The sequence below is a fragment of the Stegostoma tigrinum genome, chromosome 39 (genome assembly GCF_030684315.1).
Source record: "Stegostoma tigrinum isolate sSteTig4 chromosome 39, sSteTig4.hap1, whole genome shotgun sequence".
In the NCBI taxonomy this organism is placed as follows: Eukaryota; Metazoa; Chordata; class Chondrichthyes; order Orectolobiformes; family Stegostomatidae; genus Stegostoma; species Stegostoma tigrinum.
In genome coordinates, this window is record NC_081392.1 from 712033 (window position 1) to 732772 (window position 20740).

Sequence of the window (20740 nt, forward strand, 5' to 3'; positions counted from 1 at the left end):
TTGGTGAAGTACAGAACAGCAGTTCGAGGCATTTTTGAATAAATAACATCCATTCAAATAGTTTTCGGTTGTTCAGAATTTGAATACCACTTAAAAATATATTTTGTGAAGCATTTGCCTTCCAGTCATCAAGAAAATTCTCAAGAAATACCAGGTTAAATGTAATTTACCCTATCCTTTGACATTTCGATCAAGTTGTCCTTGTAATAATGTATTCACATAATTGAAAATTGAAGAGATAAAAAACGATAACAATTAAAACATATCATAATGTTTACTATTTGTTTAAAGTTGCAATCTGTTTTTTGATGTTAGGCATTTAGCAAAAGGTAAACGTTTTGACAGAAGAACGGCAGATCGATATGACAACTTGATGTATCAATAATAGAGGCAGATACAAAGATAGACATAATCAGTCAAATACGTCGACAGACAGACAGATAGATGGACAGAAAGATAGTGACAGAGGTTTAGAGAAACTGCCAGGCCAACATATACTCTGAATCACTTAGGGTGTTTTTATTTTTGTTGTTGAGCCCTTCCGTGCAGCTCAGTCAGTGTGTGTAAACGCCAGTCGCGGTATTGCACGGCCGTGTGATTCACCCATCGGCCAAAACACTCAAGACAGAAGTGAGCGTTTTCAGCAATGGAACTGGTGGTGAAACCGTCCACCACTCAATTGGGAGTGATTGTTCTCGTACAGGAATAGACAAAGTTCTGATGCTCGCGACCACGAAGCCATTGACATCAATAGACGTTCAAGGTAGCATTTTTGCGTAATGACACTCCATACTGATTGGGGTCCCTCCGTTTTGGAATATGGAAGTGGGTGTCTGCAGGGTCAACACGACGGCCACATCTGTAAAACAGGAAATGTTGAAATCGACGGCCTTGAGGAAGCACTAATAAAAGCAAGACTGGCAGGGTGAGGGTGAGAGTGGATAGATTTAAAACGGACCTGAGGGACAACTTTTGCAAACAGAACATGGTGCGTGCATGGAAAGAGCTGCCAGAAGAAGTGGTAGAGTTAGGTATAATTACAACATTCAAGGTCATTTGGACAGGTACATGGATAGCAAAGGTTGAGAGGGACTAGGCCAAATGCAGGCAAATGGGACCAGTACAGTTTAGGTGGTCGGTATGGACAAGTGGAACCAAAGGTTGTGTTTCCACACTGCATGACTTTATGACTCCACTTAAACCTATGCCCATCGTTTCGAACTCCCCTACTCAAGGGAAAAACACTTTTATATTCTCCTTAGCTATACCACTCATGATTTTATAAACCTATGTAAGATCACTCCTCAAACCTCTTCCTCTCCAGCCATCCAGCCTCTCCTTATAATTAAAACCCCTGTGCCGATAACAGTGTTGTAAATCTTTTCTGTACAATTTTCGATTTAAAAATATCCATTCTACAGCAGACCAACAAAACCTGTATGCAGTACTCCAAAAGTGGCCTCCCTACTATCCCATACAGCTGTAACATGATAGGACCAATGAAGGCAAGTATCTTCACCACCCTGTATGTCTGTGCCCCATTTTCAAGGAACTATATACGTGAAACCCTAGGTTGGTCTGTTCCACAACATTCCCCAGGGCCCTACCATTAACTGCGTATGTCCTGCCCTGGTTTGTTCTGCCAAAATGTAACATCTGGCATTTATCTAAATTAAATTCCATCTGCCACTCCTCGGCCCATTTGCCCAGTTGATCAAGATGCAATTGCACTTTTAGATAACCTTCTATACTGTTCACTATATCACCAATTTTAGTGCCATCTAAATTTGCTAACCAACCTTCCTATGTTCTCATCCAAATCGTTTATACACAGGTCTCCAGTCTGGAAAACACCCCTCTACCACCATTCTCCGTCTCTGGCTGTCTAGCCAAGTTTGTATTCAATTGTCTACCTCTCCCTGGATCCCAGGTGATCTAACCAGCCAATCATGCAGAAACTTGTCGAAGGTTTGCTAAAGCCCATGTAGACAGCACCTGCCGCTCTGTCCTCATCTAGTCCTCAGAAACTTCAACCAAATTAATGAGACATGATTTCCCATACACAAAGCCATGCCTACTGTCCCTCATCAGTCCTTACCTTTCCAAATGCATGTAAATCCTACATCTCGGCATCCCCTCTCCAACAACTTACCCTCCACTGACATTAGGCTCACTGTCCATAATTCGTGGCTTTTCTGAAATAAAGGCAAACATTCACAATTTCAGTCTTCCAGTATCTCAAACCTTCCTTTAGATTATACAAATACCTCTGCAAAGGGCCACACAACATCTTCCTTAGCTTCCCACAATATCCTGGGATATATTTGATCAGAGCCCGTGAGTTTATCATCTATATCAGTCTTACTCCCTCCAGTACCTCTTCTTCCGGCATGTGGACTGTAGTCAAGACATCTCTACTTAGTTCCCTGAGCTCCCGCGCTTCGATGTCTTATATCATATACCTACCGTTGAAGAGTCGATGACACTTCTACTGGCGTTGCGTTTGTTTTTATTTGACCTGTTTGCCTAATCAAACTATTCAGACTTGTTATTACACACCTCCCGAGCCTAATGTCTGTTGGTTCAGAAGTAAAGACAGTATCACTGCGCTGCAGGAGGGCCGACAATTTTTTTCTCTCTCTTGTTATTACTCCACTTGTATGGATTCTACATCTTCTGAACAATGATGATTTCTTGTTATTGTAGTTATTCTATCCATTGAACAAAACTACTCCGTCGCCCTTTTCTTCCTGCCTGTCATATAGAACATAGAACATAGAACATTACAGCACAGTACAGGCCCTTCGGCCCTCGATGTTGTGCCGACCTGTCATACCGATCTCAAGCCCATCTCACCTACACTATTCCATGTGCGTCCATATGCTTATCCAATGACGACTTAAATGTACCTAAAGTTGGCGAATCTACTACTGTTGCAGGCAAAGCGTTCCATTCCCTTACTACTCTCTGAGTAAAGAAACTACCTCTGACATCTGTCCTACATCTTTCACCCCTCAATTTAAAGCTATGCCCTCTCGTGCTCGCTGTCACCATCCTAGGAAAAAGGCTCTCCCTATCCACCCTATCTAACCCTCTGATTATTTTATATGTTTCAATGAAGTCACCTCTCAACCTTCTCTCTAATGAAAACAGCCTCAAGCCCCTCAGCCTTTCCTCGTAAGACCTTCCCTCCATACCAGGCAACATCCTAGTAAATCTCCTCTACACCCTTTCCAAAGCTTCCACATCATTCTTATAATGCGGTGACCAGAACTGTACACAATACTCCAAGTGCGGCCGCACCAGAGTTTTGTACAGCTGTAGCATAACCCCTTGGTTCCGGAACTCGATGTCTTTTCTAAAAAGCTGTATATCTCTGAATATTTAGTTATTATTTTTGATCAATTTGAATGCATCTATGCCACAGGAGGTGAATCTTGTCGACCTGGCTTACACACACCACTAAGCTACTAAAATTTGTTACAAAGGAGAAATTGTTTTTTTTTCAGATATTAAGGATACTGACGACATAAACGTCTTCTACCATTTAGTTTTATACCTGTGGACATTCGTACCTCGGCTTATTGAGAGGGATCACTGATGTGGCATGGTTTAGCAGTTGTCTCAATACAGGTAACACCACAGAGGAAGTATTCAATGTAGCATAAATTCCTTTCACTCTTCGTGAATGCTCAATTATTAGAAACAGTATCAGAAATAATACGAATTGCAGATGCTGGAACAGTATCTTCAGTTGCCAGTATGACCCCATGCTGTGTTCTCGGCCTCATAATCTTTGGAGGGAAATATTGCGAATAGCTCTGTTACTAGGGCTGATAATAATGCAAACTCTGTAAAGAGTTTGAAAACAAATCCTTTCATTAATAAATTACCTTTACACCTTTGCTTTTCCTCAGAACGTCCCAGTTACCGACTTCACCCGCCGTACTGTTACAAAGGTAGACGAAAGGATGCGTACATGTGAGAGCACCGTACCTTCTGATAATTAAGAATGCAGATATGTTTGGTTGCATTTTATTAGTAAATTGTGCAAATTTTGGAGGCGGCGGCAGAGTGATAAAGTCGCTGGGTTGACAATGCAGGGGCATATGGTTAGACGTAGGGGGAGTGAGTACTGACAAGAGAGAAGGGTTTATTTGAAGACACAAGCTTTCGGAGTCTTGCTTTTTCTTCGCATCAGTTCTATGACCCTTTGATCTTTTGATTATAAATTCAGAATCTCTCTCACTGACTCCTGGAGAAGGGGCAAGACTCCGAAAGTTTGTGACCTGTTGGATTATAACCTAGAGTCGAGCGAGCTTTTTTTTACCTGGTCCAGTCCAGTCCATCACCGGCATATCCACATCAAGACAGAAAGGACAAGAGAACAACCCAAACTGAAATTGCGACAGAAAGGAAATATTAAGACTCAGGTCAGTCAGCCAGTTCCATTCGAGGAAGGGCGGGCGATATGTCACTTCCTTTCGCCTTTCTTTCAAATCGTTTTAGAAGAGTGGGTTGATATTCACACATTCCTCAATTCTGCTCTCTCCTCTTTACAGATTAAGAAGACATTATAAAATATGAAATATCCTTTATTATTTCTGATTATGTGTCATTGTAAGGAATAAATCTCAACTATAATATCATTTGATCAACACTTCATAATTGTGTTTGTTTACATTTTCCTATTCTTTTAATCCGCATTTTGTTACACATTGGCCCAAATAACTCCTCTGACCTCTACCCTTTCACCCTCTCTTTTCCAGGCGTGCAATTGCAGACTATCCGCCAGACTCCCGCCGCTGTCTCCAGATCTCCCCAGGATGAACTAGAACTGACGTCGCTGTGAAGGGGAGCACTAACACCATCTACATGCACTGGTACAGGCAACACCCAGGGAAGCAACCGGAGTTATTATTTTATTCCCTAACCACAGAAAGAGTGAATGCAGATCAGCCGGCAGTTGGTTTCACAGCCAAGCGACCAAGTAAATGCCTATTCATCCTGGAGTCCTCCAGCTTGTTGGCGAATCACTCGGCCATGTGTTACTGCGCTTGGAGTCTTCACGGTGACACAAAGAGAGGGTGCAGCTTAACTAAAACCCCAAAGGCATGTCACAGCTGTGAGAACTGAAATCAGACTGTGCTTCGTCCTATTGAGGTATATTTTGCAGAGTGAAATTGTTTTGATGAGAACACCAGCCGTGTTCAAATGGAGATTCAGAAATTGCGTATTGGGTGCTGAATCCAATGGTACAGGGTATTTGCAAGCGTGCTATCTGAAGTGATTCGTTAACATTAACTGAGAGGCTAGGAGTCTTTGTGAAAAACAGACCGCCGAGTAACCTCTTAGATGCCTTTAAAGGTAGGGTTGAACGGGATGCACGTAGATAAAACCATAGCAATATTTTCAGATAATGGTAACACTTTTATCAATGCTATAAGGTTTTTTGAGCAAGTGAGAAAAAACACGGCGACTTTTTTTAATGCACTGATGCTAAGTGAAAAGCAGGGACCGACAATTGCAGCAATGTTCAACGATGTTCAGTGGTTAGCACAGCCGCCTCACTGCGCCAGGGATCCGGGTCCCATTTCAGCCCTGGGTGATGGTATGGAGTTTGCACGTTCTCCCTGAGTCAATGTGGGTTTCTACCGGATGCTCCGTTTTCGCCTCACTTCCCAAAGATGTAAAAATTAGGTAGATTGGCCATGCTAAACTGTCCGCAGTGCCAAGGGATGTACCCTGTTAGTCCTAGTAAATGTGGCATCATGCGGATAGCTTCACGGCTGTGTTTGTGTGGGATTCTCTTTGGAAGGTCAATGCAGACTCAATGGGCTGAATGGCCTGTTTCCACATTGTACGGTTTCTATCAACGATGATAGCGCCTGCATAACGAAATGCAACGGCGCATGAAAGGTAGTTTAATTGGAATAAATGGACAGACGGACGTCAATCGGAGGAGGGCGCCATTTGTCTTCTCTACAGCCTGACACGTAGGTACTGGAGTAATCCTTTCCAGTCTATGAAATTTGTTATATGGGACCGAGGGGAACTCGTTAAGCGTATGTGATGTCTGTTATATAGAAAGGACAGAAAGATATTCAGCCATTCTTAGGGGCAAACAGGAGGAGGTCCATTCTGTTTCCATTAGTTTTGAGGCTCTACACCAGGACGCCATCGATACCAGTAGAAGGAAGAAGTAACTGTAGCTTCTGATCAAAGACATTCCATACTGATTGAAGTGCCAGGGCGTTGGGATATAAAAGCGGGTGGCTATCGAATCAGCACGCCCGTCACGTCTCTAGAACACAAAATGTAAAGATATGACACAATTCAAAGGGCACACAACTGCAGAGAGCAATGTGATAGGAAATGATATCGCAATAGAAAAAGAATGAGTGACAGATAAAGAGACACAGAACTTGAGAAAGACAAGGAAAACGAAAGAAAATGACGCATAGAGGAGTGAAAACCAGCGAACATGAAAAGCGAAAGAGAAACAGAGAACAGAGAACAGAACAGTACCGTACAGGCCCTTCGGCCCACGAGGTTGTGCCGACCTATTATCCTACTAAGATCAAACTACCCTGCATACCCTAATTATACCATCATTCATGTGCCTATCCAACAATCACCTAAATGTCTCTAAAGTATCTGACTCCAATACCACTACAGGCAGCACATTCCATGCGCCCATCACTCTCTGTGTAAAGAACCTACCTCCAACATCTACCCCGTAGCTTCCTCCAATCACCTTAAAATTATGACCCCTCGTAATAGTCATTTCCTCCCTGGGAAAAAGTCTCTGGGTATCCATCTTATCTGCCTCTCATCATCTTGTACACCTCTATCAAATCACCTCTCATCCTTCTTTGCTCCAATGAGAAAAGCCCTAACTCCCTCAACCCTTCCTCATAAGACCTGCCCTCCAGTCCAGGCAGCGTTCAGGTAAATTTCCTTTGCATCCTCTCTAAAGCTTCCACATCTGTCCTATAATGAGGCGACCAGAACTGAACACAATATTCCAAATGTAGTCTAACCAGGGTTTGCTAGAACTGCAGCATGACCTCGTGGCTCTTAAACTCAATTCTCCTGACTATGAAAGCCAACACACAATATGCCTCCTTTACAACCCTGTCAATTTGGGTAGCAACTTTGAGGGATCTATGGACATGGACCCCAAGACCCCTCTGTTCCTCCACCCTGCCAAGAATCCTGCCATTAATCCTGTATTCTGCATTCAAATTTGGCTTTCCAAAATGAATCATTTCACACTTTTCTGGGTTGAATTCAATCTGCCACTTCTTTTCCCAGCTCTACATCCTGTAAATATCCCATTTCAACCTACAACAGCCCTCCACACTATCCACAACTCCATCAACCTTCGAATCATCAGCAAACTCACGAAGCCCCGCTTCCACTCCCTCATCCGAGCCATTTATAAAGATCACAAAGAGCAGAGGTCCTAGAACAGATCCCTTGAGGAACACCACTGGTCACTGAACTCCAAGGTGAATACTTTCTATCTACCACCACCCTCTGTCTTCTATTAAATAGCCAGTTTTGCATTCAGACAGTCAAATTTCCTTGATTCCCATGCCTGCTTAATTTTGAATGAGCCTACCGTGGGAAAATTTACCAAATGGCTTGCTAAGAACCATATATACACCACACCCGTTGCTCTGCCTTCATCAATATGTTTTGTCACATCCTCAAATAATTCAATAAGGCTTGTGAGGCATGACCACAATATTTCTAATCAAACTGTGCTTTTCCAGATAGTTGTAAATACTATCTCTCAGAATCCTCTCCAATAATTTGCTCACCACAGAAGTAAGACTGACTGCTCCGTAATTCACAGGATTATCCCTATTCCCTTTCTTGAACAAGGCAATGACATTTGCCAACCTCCAGTCATCTGGTACTACTCCAGTGGACAGTGAGGTTGCAAAGATCATCTCCAAAGGGGCAGCAATCGCTTCCTTTGCTCCCCCTCATAACTTTGGGTATATCCTGTCTGGCCCAGGGACTTATCTATCCTCATGTTTTTCAAAATTTCTAACACATCCTCCGTCCAAACATTAACATTTTCGAGCATATCTGCCTGTTTCTTGCTGTCCTCACAAACATCAACGTCCCTCTCACTGATGAAGACTGAAGCAAAGCATTAACTAACGACCTCCCCTATCTCTTCTGACTCCATTTACAAGTTCCCTCAACTATCCCTGGTTGGCCCTACCCTCACTCTGGCCATTCTCTTGTTCCTCACATAAGCATAGGATGCTTTGTGGTTTTCCTTGATCCTACCCGCGAAGGCTTTTTCATACCCCCTTCTAGCTCTCTTAAGTCCATTCTTCAGTTTCTTCCTGGCTACCTTGTAGCCCTCTAAAGCCCTGTCTGATCCTTGATTCCTCAACCTTAAGTAAGCTTCTTTCTTCCTCCTGACTAGATGGTCCATATGTCGTCATCCAAGGTTCCTTCACCTTACCATCCCTTCCTTGCCTCAAGTGTGACAAATCTATCCAGTACTCGTAGCAACTGCTTCCTGAACAGCCTCCAAATTTCTGCCGTGCATTTCCCTGAGAAAATCTGTTCCCAATTTTGCTCCACAGTTCTTGTTTAATCACATTGTAATTCTCCCTCTCCCAAGTAAATATTTTCGCATGCCAGCTGCTCCTATCCCTCTCCATGACTATAGCAAAGGTCAGGGAGTTGTGATCACCGAGAGATCTGACACCTGGCCTGGTTCTTTGCCAAGCACCAAATCCAATATGGCCTCCCCTCCAGTCTGCCGATCTGCATATTGAATCAGAAATCCTTCCTGGACCCAAACAAGATAATAGACGAGAGCAGAGATTCACAAACAAAAGCAAAATACTGCTGATGCTGGAGAACTGAAATAAAAACAAGAAATTCTGAGGGAGCTTAGCACTCATGGCATTAACCTGAGGAGAGAAACAAGAGCTAATATTTCGAATCTAGCAATGCTTTTTTGGGACCCATTCTCATAGCTAGAGCTCAACCAAACCACAAGAAGGAGTAAGGAGTGCATGAAAGCGTGAGCAATTGAAGTGATGAAGAAGTGATCGACAGAAATGGTCTCAGAAGAATTTACACTTTTAGACCGTACAAAGGAGACCAGATAGGCGGTTTAAACCCAAAAAGGAAAGACACCGCACAATTACAAACGGCTGATACATCCGCTTACCAGTTAATACCAGCAATACAATAGGCTTGAGATACAAACATCTTTGAAGGATCCTGTTGTTTTATTGCATGAAATTACCAAAGTATTTCACTGCAGAATGTCTCACATTCAAGACAGAGAGAAATTTACATATCCTCATTCCAATACTTCAGCCTATCGCTGAAACGGGACACATTACTTATTGTTCATTAGTTCTACATGAGTCTTGCGGAGCGAAGCTGAATTTGAAGTCTGGATATTAACTTCGCGACCTTTAATAATACTGTTAGTTTAAACCTGCAACAGTTACACAGTTATGCTGAAGTGTTCAACGTCTCAATGGTGAATTGTTCGTTTTAGTCTGAATGTAACCAATGAATTACGCCGTTTGAATTATGAATTATGCCAATCATTCTTTGCTTTCGGTGTAGGCGACCAGTGCTACGTCAAAATGTAACACGGTTGGCTTGCTTCTAGTATAGCAATCGTAAAGAAGACCTTTCTAATGAACTCGAGATATACGTTTAAATAAACACTTTGGCAGCAAATTGAAATAAATCTGCAATTTAAAAAGGTATTATTAGCAAAATGTTCACGAAACTACCGGGTTGTCGACAATATATACGGATCTGGTTCACTAATGTCCAATAGAAAGGTAGACCTACCAACCATATTCAGACGTCTATGTGATTCCGGATACAATCCAATGCTGTTAACTAATTGCTGTCTAAAATGGCGAAACCGAAAGAATAATCTGGGCTCGTACCAGAATAACTCATCCGCGGCTCTGACTACAGGGATTTGGGGACCATTATGGGGACTTTAGTGAGCATGAGGGCAGCACAATAGCGTAGTGGTTAGCGCTGCTACTCCACAGGACTCGAAACTATGGTTCAACTTCAGCCTTGGGCGACTGCCTGGATGGATTAAAATTAAAATGACATCTACGCAATAGACAGTAGAAAAATATCGCAAGTTTGTCTTCCTTTCTATCCTTCTGCTTTAAACAAAATGTTGTACCAACCTCTAATAGGTTGCAAGCATCAGAAAATCCGATCATTTAAAAGTCTAAGGTTTATCCATGGACATCCTGCCCGGGGGCGGGGGAGGGGGGCAGATCTGGACCGGCTAGGACCATTAAATGCAGAACTGCTTGGAATATGCATTGCCACACAGGTGCAGTAAACGTCCATAGCCTCTTTCAGCCAATTGCAAAGCAACAAGGGTGAAGCGATTCAATTCCCTGGACAAAGTTACCTAAAAAGAGACAGGAATCGTTCTCTAAACTAAAACCTGTTATTTTGAACAGATTGAGCCTACTGTGCCTTTCAAGTCTACTACCGACAGCACGACAGCATTCAACCACTCTGGACTGCTACGTTGGAACAGAGGGAAGCTGTCAAGTTTGACAGGGTATATTTTACCTACCTTTTGATGATTCAGAATAGTTGTGGTTAGTTGATTTTTTTGCAAGCAAATCGTGAAATTTTGAGAGGTGGTGGCATCGTGGTAATGTTACTGGACTAGTTCCAAAGGCCCAGGCTAATGTTCTTCGGTTTGCTTTCGAAATCTATGGCTGGTAGCGCCACTTAAATTCAATTAAATCTAGAATTAAAAATTACAGTAGTTGTGACCAAGTAACCACTATGGATTGATGTAAAAGAAAACATTTGGTTTACCAATTCTCTTTTGGTAAGGAAATTTGATACCTTTGCTTGATCATTGACGAGCCATAGACCACCTCCAGTGTGGAAGCAAGCCTTGGAGACCACACCGATCCTCTGAAGAGAATCCCTCCCAGGCCCAGCCCTTATCCTATCTCCGTAACTCCATATTTTCCTATCTGGTTTGACTTACATGGGACTCTACACCTCCAACAATGTGACTGACTCTAAAGTGCTCTCTGAAATTCCAGTTCTAACACAGCCAGCAACGGGCAAAAAAAATGCCCGTCTTAACGGGTAACACTCGTCCATGCAAGAGTAAATTAAATAACAATCATGTTTCCCCACGTGTTGAATGGGGAAAAGGTCGTATCGAGTTGTCCTTAGTCCCTTTGATCTTTAAATATTCCGCTTCATTTGAAAAGAGTGGTTAACCTCCCCAGAAAACTCAAGCTCCTGTTGTCGCTCTTTCCCCGATTAAAGGGAAACTCCAAGCAAAAGACACATCTTTAACGTCGTCTAAGTAATCCTTCATCATAAGGACTTTTACTTCCAAACAATAATTCCTCTTAATACACATTTTCCTATTCCAAAATCTGACTTGATGGCCCATTCAAGCCAGTATGTGATTATTGTTCAGAACGTGAGAGAATGAGAGTTATCGAGACAATGCGCCTTATAGCAACGAGAGATTTGGAGGAATGGAATAATGTGCTTTGCCTATCAGAAAGAGTAGGACAGAAAAAATAAAACGTTCTGGGACAGAACCAAATAATAAACTATAGGATGTAACGTGGTGACTGATGAAGCAAAAAAGAATCAGCCTTAGTCAGATAGAGATGGGTGGAGAAAGTCTGCCAAGGACTCAGATGTGGCATGCACACATACGTATCGAATCACAGAGACAGGCAGTGTGATGGATGTATGCGAGGTGTATGCAGAATCAGAATGGCAGAGAGTGAGGGCGAAAAAACGAGAGAGCAACTCAGTGAAATTGTACTTCGAGCCTTCGAATCGTGCACTGAAAGGGCGGACACAGTCCTGCGTCATTTCCTTCATGTTCTTGCCCATATTTTGAGGAGAGTTTGGTTACTCACATTTATAAATCTTGCTGTTGCCTCTTTACGGATTGAGAAGACAGCTCAATAGACAATACAATGTTACTTTTATTAATTCTGATCATGTGTCATTGTACGGAATATATTTCAAAAATAATACTTCCTAATCGATATTTCATAACTTTATTTTTCTGATTTTTTTTTCAATGTAAGAATGCTTTCTCCATTGCTCCCATTTTTTCTGGTCTCAACCTTTCACTCTCTGTTTACCAGATGTGAAATTGCAGACTGTCCGCCAGACTCCCACGGCTGTTTCTAGACTTCCTCAGGATAAATTGGAATTGGAGTGCGCTGTGGAGGGGAGCACTTCTATCATCAACATGTACTGGTACAGGTAATGCCCGGGGAAGGAACTGTAGTTGATATTTTATTCCTTAGCCACAGAAAGCGTGATTTCGGAACAGCCCGCAGTCGGTTTCACAGCCAAGCGACCAAACATATATTTATTCATCCTGGAGTCCTCCAGCTTGTTGGGCAATCACTCGGCCATGAATTACTGTGCTTGAAGTCTTCACGGTGACTCAGAAAGAGGGAGCAGCTCAACAAAAACCCCAAAGACAGCATGAAACACCTGTGAGAACTGATTCAGGCTGCGCTTCGTCCTTCTAAGGGTTATTTTGCAAAGTGAAATAGTTTTGCCGAGAACATCAAACGGGTTTGAATAGAGATTGCGTATATTTTATACATATACAACCGTGCCAAGAAGAGTGAGTTGTTACATCTAGCTGGGAGGCTAAGAGTCTTCGTGAAGCAAAAACAAGGACTTCGGGTGACCTCTTAGTTTCCTTTAAAGTAGAGGTTAGATGGAGTACATTTAGATAAAACCATAATAAGATTTTAAGATTATTTTTAAAGGAAGGAACAACTTAGTGATTGATGTGAAGAATTATACAGCCATACAGCACAGAAACAGACCTTTCTGTCCAACCAGTCCATACTGAACATAATCCCAAACTAAACTAGTCCCACCTGCCTGCATCCGGCCTATATCCCTCTGAAACTTTCCTCTTCATGTATCCATGCAAATGCCTTTCAAACGTTGTAATTATACCACGTTCATCACTTCATCAGGAAGTTCATTTCACACAAGAGCCACTCTCTGTAAAAAAAAATTGTCCTCGTGCCCTTTTTAAATGGCTCTCCCTTCACCTTAAAAATGTGCTCCCCAGTCTTGAAATCACCCACCATAGAGAAAAGACAACTACCATTAAATCTACCTATACTTCTCATTATTTTATAAACTTCTATCAGGTCCCCTCTCAACCCTCTATGGTCCCGTGAAAGAAGTCCCAGCCTATCCAGCCTTTTATTATAACTTAAACATTCCATACCCAGCAACATCCTGCAAACCTTTTCTGAACCCTCTCCAGCTTGATAATATTCTTTCTATAATTGGGTAACCAGAACGAGAGGCAGTATTCTAGAAGAGGCCTCACCAATGTCCTGTACAATCTCAACATGACATTACAACTCCTTTACTCAAAGGACTCAACAAAGAAGGCAATCATATCAAATGCCTTCTCAACCATCCTGTCCATATGTGATGCAAAGTTCAAACAATAACGTGCGTGCACCCCCACGTCCCACTGTTCTACAACACTTCCCAAGGCACTACCATGAACTGTATAAGCCTTACCCGTCTTTGTTGTACCAAAATGCAATACCTCGCATTTATCTAGATTGAAATCCATCTACCATTATCAGCGCATTGACCCATTTGATCAAGATCCTTTTGTAATTTTAGGAAAACTTCTTCACTGTCTACTATGCAACCAATTTTGTTATCGCCCACAAATTTACTAATCATGCCTTCCATCTTCTCAACCAAATAATTTATAGAAATGACAAACAAGAGGACCACAAACAATCCCTGAGGAATACTGCTGGTCACAAGCCTCCAGTCTGAAAAGCAACCCTCCACCATTATGCTTTGTCTCCTGTCGCTTAATAATTGGCAACCTCATCCTGAATCCCACGTGACCTAACCTTACTAATCAGTCTACCACATGGAATCTTGTCAAAGGCTTGACTAAAATCCAAATAAACAAAGTATAATGCTCTGCCATCATCAATCTTTTTGGTAACTTCCTCAAAAATCTCAATCAAGTTTGTGAGACACGATTTTCCTCACATGAAGCCATGCTGACTATCCTTAATCAATTAATGCCTCTCTAAATATCCGTAAATCCTATCTTTTATAATAATGTCCAGCAATTAACCCACAAGAAAACTCAGACTCACACGTCTATAGTTCCTCAGTTTCTCTTTATAACCTTTCTGAAACAAAAGTATAGCATTCACCACTCTCCAGTCATCAGGTATCTCAGCCGTAGTTATTCATGATGCAAATATTTCTGCAAGGGGTCTCGTAATTTCCTCCCCTACTTCCCACAATGTTCTGAGATACATTAGATTAAGTCCCGGAGATATACCCACCATTATATTCTCTAAGGCGTCCTGAACGTCCTGTTCTGTAATGTGAACAATTTTTAAACCATTAAAGTTCATTTCTCTGCATTTTATCGACTCCCTTTCTTTCTCCACAGTAAAAACTGCCGTGAACTATTCATTTAGTATCGCTCCCATCTCTTGGAGTTCAAGACAAGGACGACCTCATTGATCTTTAAGAGGCCCTACAATCTCTAGTTATCCTCATCATCTTGATGTAATTGTAGAATCTCTTTGGATGATCCTTAACCTTATCTGCCAAAGCTATTTCATACCCCTACATTGCCTTCATGATTTTTCTCTTAAGAACACCCCTACACTCTTGATATTGATTAAGAGGTTCAATTGAACCAAGTTGTCTATTTCTAAAACAAGATTCGCTTTTATTCTTGACTAGATTCTCAATATCTTAAATCATCCATTCTTCTTTAATTTTATCAGCCTTCCCCTTCACTCCAACAGGAACAAAATGCCTTTGAATTCTTGTCATACTTTTGAAAGCCTCTCACTCGTCAAATGCACTTTCATCTGCAAACTGTCTACTCCAATCAACTTTTGAAAGTTCTTGTCTCATGCCATTAAAGTTTGCCTTACTCTAATTGAAAAACCTTTAACTTTTATGGAAGGCTTAGTCTTTTCCATGACCATTTTGAAACTAATATAATTATGATCACTAGATCCAAGGTGTTATCCCACTTTTAATTCAGTCAACTGCCCTGCCTTATTGCCCAAAAGAAGATCGAATTTTGTGTTTTTTTTTAGTAAGAGCATCCACACATTGGTAAAGAAAATTTGCTTGAACACACTTGATAAATTCTTCACAAACACTATGGTAGCACCACTCAATGTTTGGAAAATTAAAATCCCCCATTATTACAACCCTATTATGCTTACATACATCTGATGTCTCCCTACATATTTGTTTCTCAATTTTCTACTTACTTTGGGTGGGGGGGGGGGGTGCTATTGTGCAATCCTATTAAAGTGATATTTACTTTCTTATTTGTTATGTCTGCCCATATGTTTTCACTGGACGGTTTTTCAGAAATATCTTCCCAATTTGCAGCAGTAACAGATTCCTTAATCAAAAACGCCCCAGCCCGCCCGTCCCCTACTTTCTTGCCTCTTTTTCTATCCTGTCCATAGCATCTAAAACCTGGAACATTGAGCTGTCCGTCTTTTCCATCTTTCAGCCAAGTTTCTGAAATACCTATAACATCCCAATTCCCTGTTCCTAACCATGCCCTGAGTTACCGGCCTTAGCTGTAAGGCTCCCACATAAATGCACTTCTTTAGAGTTACTACTAACTCTGACCCTCTCTTGTGTGCCTTTTCTAATTGATGTGCTCACCTGAGATCCACAGATCTTCTCAGATCTCCCCATATTTAAAACGTTGTCCATCAATCCTTCTGTTTACACTGCTACTTAGAATTTGTTTTTATTTTGCTATTGTTTCATTCATCCGATGAAGATGTCGCTGGGCCAGCATTTATTGCCAATACCTAATTGCCCAGTTATGACTCAAACACATTGCTGTGGGTCTGGAGTCACATGTAGACCAGACCAGGTAAAGATGACAGTTTCCTTCCCTAAAGGACATTAGTGAACCAGATGGGTTTTTCCTGACAATTGGCAATGGATTCATGGTCATCATTAGACTCTTAATTCCAGATATTAATTGAAGTCAAATTCTACCACCTGCCATGATTTGAACATTACCTAAGTTTCTGGATTAACAGTGCAGCGATAATACCACTAGGCCATTTCCTCACTTCCCGTCTTTGGCGGTATAAAGTTTCCTTTAATGGAATGAGGAAATCTTTCTGCTAAGGTATTGGTCTCTTTCCAATTTAGCCTAGACCCATCCTTTTTGAACAGGTCTTTCAAAAGACATTCCAATTGTCCAAAAACCTGCATCCCTAAACAATACACCAACTCTGCAGCCGTTGATGTATCTCCTCTAACCTTCCGTTCCTTCTTTCGTTTGAGTCTGGAATAGGGAGTAAACCGGAAAATACTATTTTCAAGGTTCTATTTATTAATCTTCTACCTCAGCTCTTAAATTCACTCCGAACTGCTTTAATCTTCTCAAAGACAGAAAGAAAGAAACTTTGGGGCTTTCCGTACATTTATGCTGTGTTTGCATTCTCCACAGGAACAACGGTGACTGCAGTTGAATGACCGCGAAAGAGCATTTTAAAGATGGTTTGTTCAGAATAAATGAACAAGAGGATGTCATTCAAATCTTCGGCTGCGTTAGCAACAAAGATCAGAAGGTCATTTCGCCTCTCTTGAGCCTGTTACACACGTAACGAAGTAATCCCAATCAGTTTATGGAGGTTGTTATAGAGGAACACGAGGGAATCCGTTAAGCGCATCTGAAGCGGGTTATACCGGAACAACAGAGAGACATTTTGAAGCTGGTGAAGTCCACATTGATACCATTGGGCTGCAGGGTTCCCAAGCGGAATGAGTTGCTGTTCCTGCAACCTTCGGATGGCATCATTGTGGCACTGCAGGAGGCCCATGATGGACAAGTCATCTAAAGAATGGGAGGGGGAGTTGAAATGGTTCGCGACTGGGAGGTGCAGTTGTTTATTGCGAACCGAGCGGAGGTGTTCTGCAAAGCGGTCCCCAAGCCTCCACTTGGTTTCCCCAATGTAGAGGAAGCCACACCGGGTACAGTGGATGCAGTACACCACATTGGCAGATGTGCAGGTGAACCTCTGCTTAATGTGGAAAGTCATCTCGGGGCCTGGGATAGGGGTGAGGGAGGAGGTTGGGGGCAAGTCGTTCAGCTCCCTCCAACCTATTTTATCGGAAGAGAACGATAGTTCAGAGTCTTTAACATATGAATAGATTAATCAGCCGCCTTTATCCTGTTCTGGCATTTAATTTCAGATATCTATTGAAGTCAAATTCTATCAATTCGGACTGAAACTGACTTGAAGACCTATATCTACTTTATTTCAGTTACTTCTAATACACCTATTTAAGAGACACTCAGTAACCACATATTTGAAGTTTTCAGCGAACCCTCGGAATTCATTGCGTCAGTTGAGAGATTCTTTTTAAATTACACCACACTTTGATTAGGACATTTTCTAATCAACCTGCTCAGGAATGTTCCTACAGATCTCTGGCGTAAGTTGGAGGTGAACCTGCGGTGGTGTGATGTAGATGTAGGGACATTATTATTGTACCACTAAAGTACACAACTGGGTTTGAGACTGCAAACTTCTGCTTGCCATCTAACACCGAGATCAGATGCCTTATCCATTGCGCCATGCGATGACCTCCAGCCTTTACTTGAAGTTGTGTTTCTCTTGTCAACCCTAAATTTAAAACAATGCCCATTTGCTCTGGGCTATGTCTTAAATTAGATCCCAGCCGAATGTTTACAGCTGAAACGGAATCAAATTTTACCCTCTCAATATCTTTGTCGTTGAGAAGGTAAAGGCACGGTCTTTGAGTGAGGTGACACGTTAAGAAGTGGGAGGAAAAATCCATTTCAGAAGAACGTTCCTGAATGTCGATAAAGATCGGGTCTTTTCCGAACAATGAACGAGGGCGGGCCCAGTCACAAGAGAATGACGTTGTGGATGTCGATCAGAGGGGGATGCGGCTTTGTACAGCCGGGGTTGTTATTTTTATGCTGTCTGCTCTCCTTTACACCAGTCAATGCTACGCTCGCAAACAGCAGTGTACTATCTCTGAGCTGCGAACTGACCTTGAGTGTCCTGCTGTCAGACGTATTTTAACGTACCATGCGCACTTGGCTCTCGTTCTGCGCGTCACAACTGCTGCTCATGCTGGGTGAGTAATGGAGGAGCGCGATGTCATAGGATTATTGAGGGGTTGGAGACAAAATGTGTCGTATATCCCGTCGACCAAGTAATAAAAAAAGGGAAAATTAAAGAAGAATGGAAAAGAACGAGAGAATGAGCCAGAGAGGAAGAAGGTAGAAAAGATGGACAAGAGGAGAGATAACAATGTTTTGAAGATGACCGGGCTGTTAAACAAACTGGGTAAAAGGGTATTCAGTCGCAAATCTAATACCTAAATACTGTTAGAGAAATGCGCCATAGACGTACAGGCTTGTCCTTATATATTTTGAACCAGCGAGTGGCATTTCTCATTTCCATCTCATTTACAATGCCGACTTTGCTGAGCCAATTGGCCCCCAAATGCACTACAAGCGCCCATGGCTCTGTTACGAGTCTGTAGTACTGATTTTGACAAAAACAAAAGGACAGAGCAATGAAGGCTTAATTGAGAACAGGTTTGCCTGTTAAAAGGAAACTTAAGAATAATACCGAATCATTCAACCCCTCAAAAGCCAGCTCTGTCATTCAATCCGATCGCAAATGAAGCGTAGTTTTATTTCATTTATTTGCCTCAGCTACGTACCCTTAATATCTGTACCTAATAATGTTTCCGTTTTGGAGTTACTGCCAGCTGGAAAAGTTTAGCGTTTCTCAGCGTGCAGTTATGCTGCCTGATGTGACCAAGGGCCACTTAGCTTCGACAGGCAATGTTTTTTTTCTTCCACCCATCTCGGTTCTCGGACCACATCGTTAATTTTGCTGTGTAGTGACTTCTAATAATTGGCCATAAGAGACTGGCTACAGTTTTGAAATCACTTATTCAAGAAAATGCAGGAAGCATGACATTCCAATCCAACTGGAGTAAATCTCTGAGAAGTTCAGTGTTATTGAACAATTTTTGATCACATACATGCTTTCCATTAACCAAGTTCCAATCTTACCTTATACAACCATAAGCCACAGGTGTCCATCCTAGATCATAGATTAATGAAATTAATCACCTGGAGATAGTTAGAACTGCAGATGCTGGAGACAGAGACTTCTGAAGAAGGGTCCTGTTCCTCTGATGCTGCCTGGCCTACCAGGATACTCCAGCTCCATACTGTTGTTTAATGTTGTTAATATCTTCTTTACCCAGTCAAAGATCATTGAATCTTATCTCAGTGTGATATTGTGTTTCCCCATTATAAATGTAGGAAAAAGTGAAATGGCCAGTTTGGTAAAATAATTTTTTTAATGGATTATACTATCTAGACTGAAAAAGATTACATTGTACTGAAATACCAGCCCATCTGTAAATGAATCACAAAACTATATGTAGTTCCAGCAAGAAATTCGGTAAAATAGAAGAATGCTATCATTTATTGCAATGGGATCCAACAGAGGGCACTGCTAGGACATGATTGTGGAGGATTCTGGGGGAATCTCTGCACCCTCACCATGACCAAAGAGGGGGAACACAGAAGAGCTGCCATCAGCAAACTGTAAAAGAGCATCCAATAGAGAAAATTGATGAGAAGCAACTGAGGAAAACTAAACAGTTGGACTGTTCCATATCACCTGTCCTTTGTGGAGAAATCTGCAAAAAAAAAACACAGTTGAGTACAAGTCCATCAGGAAGTGGCCAGCACATAGCATACTTGAGTGCCGGGGGAAAAGGAAAGGGTGGATCCTGTTGCATGGCTCCCTGAGTAAACTGTCAAAGTCATTTAGCAGAATGCCTCATCATTCCAACAAAGCAACAAGGCATTGCTTGGCTGGTGGTGAGAAGGGAGCTACCTATGAGATCCTTCAGTATGCCTGGTCAATCCATGCCATCACAAGCTACCCACAAAGCAGTTTCGAGGTGGGGTTGAGACTGCCATGCATCTCCTTCTGAAATGTCTGGCAAAAGATGCAAGTGTGTTTGTCGAGGTTCGTCCCAAACGGCTCCATGACATGGGATTCTTTGCTCTACAATCTGTTCCCTGGGGCACGCACTGAGGCAAACATCGATGGCACTTTGGATGATTGTCAACTCAATGAAAGACACTCTTTGGTCTTGCTTGTCTTCCAGAATAAAGAATTGACCTTGACCAAGTGTTTCAAACTGGCACTTTCCAAGATCCAGGACTACATGCTAAGGTTGCACTACTGCACTAAAGGTTGGGGCAGATGCCACAGTGGGGAAGACCAAGTCATCCTGCAGAAGATAAATGGGGGTCCGCTCAGTTACTGGACCCTCTTAGTGCTTCAAATACATGTAAATATGCTTTTTTTATGAGTAAGAGCTATCTTTGTTTTTTTTTCAATAGAGTCAAACTCCAATATTTGTTTGTTTCCTTGATATGCCACTGTAGAGAACAGAACTGCATTTGTGACTGTGTATATGTGAAAAAATATTTTTTGAATAAAGAATATGTTTGGAATAAAAAAATATTCTGGGAGTAGTCAATTCAGACATCAGTGACTGCCAAGGAGCGAATAAAAGGGAGGTGAGCTCTGGCAGAGGG

At 41.9% G+C, this 20740-nt stretch overlaps 1 long non-coding RNA gene across 1 annotated transcript; it reads right to left on the minus strand.

The window, feature by feature from the left end:
• Window positions 1–320: 320 nt before the first annotated feature.
• LOC125447852 (uncharacterized) lies at window positions 321–4410 on the minus strand. Its single transcript, XR_007246617.2, has 3 exons — window positions 4331–4410; window positions 2153–2195; window positions 321–859 (listed from the first exon to the last, which is right to left on the minus strand). It is a non-coding gene; the product is annotated as an uncharacterized LOC125447852 (long non-coding RNA).
• Window positions 4411–20740: the final 16330 nt, after the last annotated feature.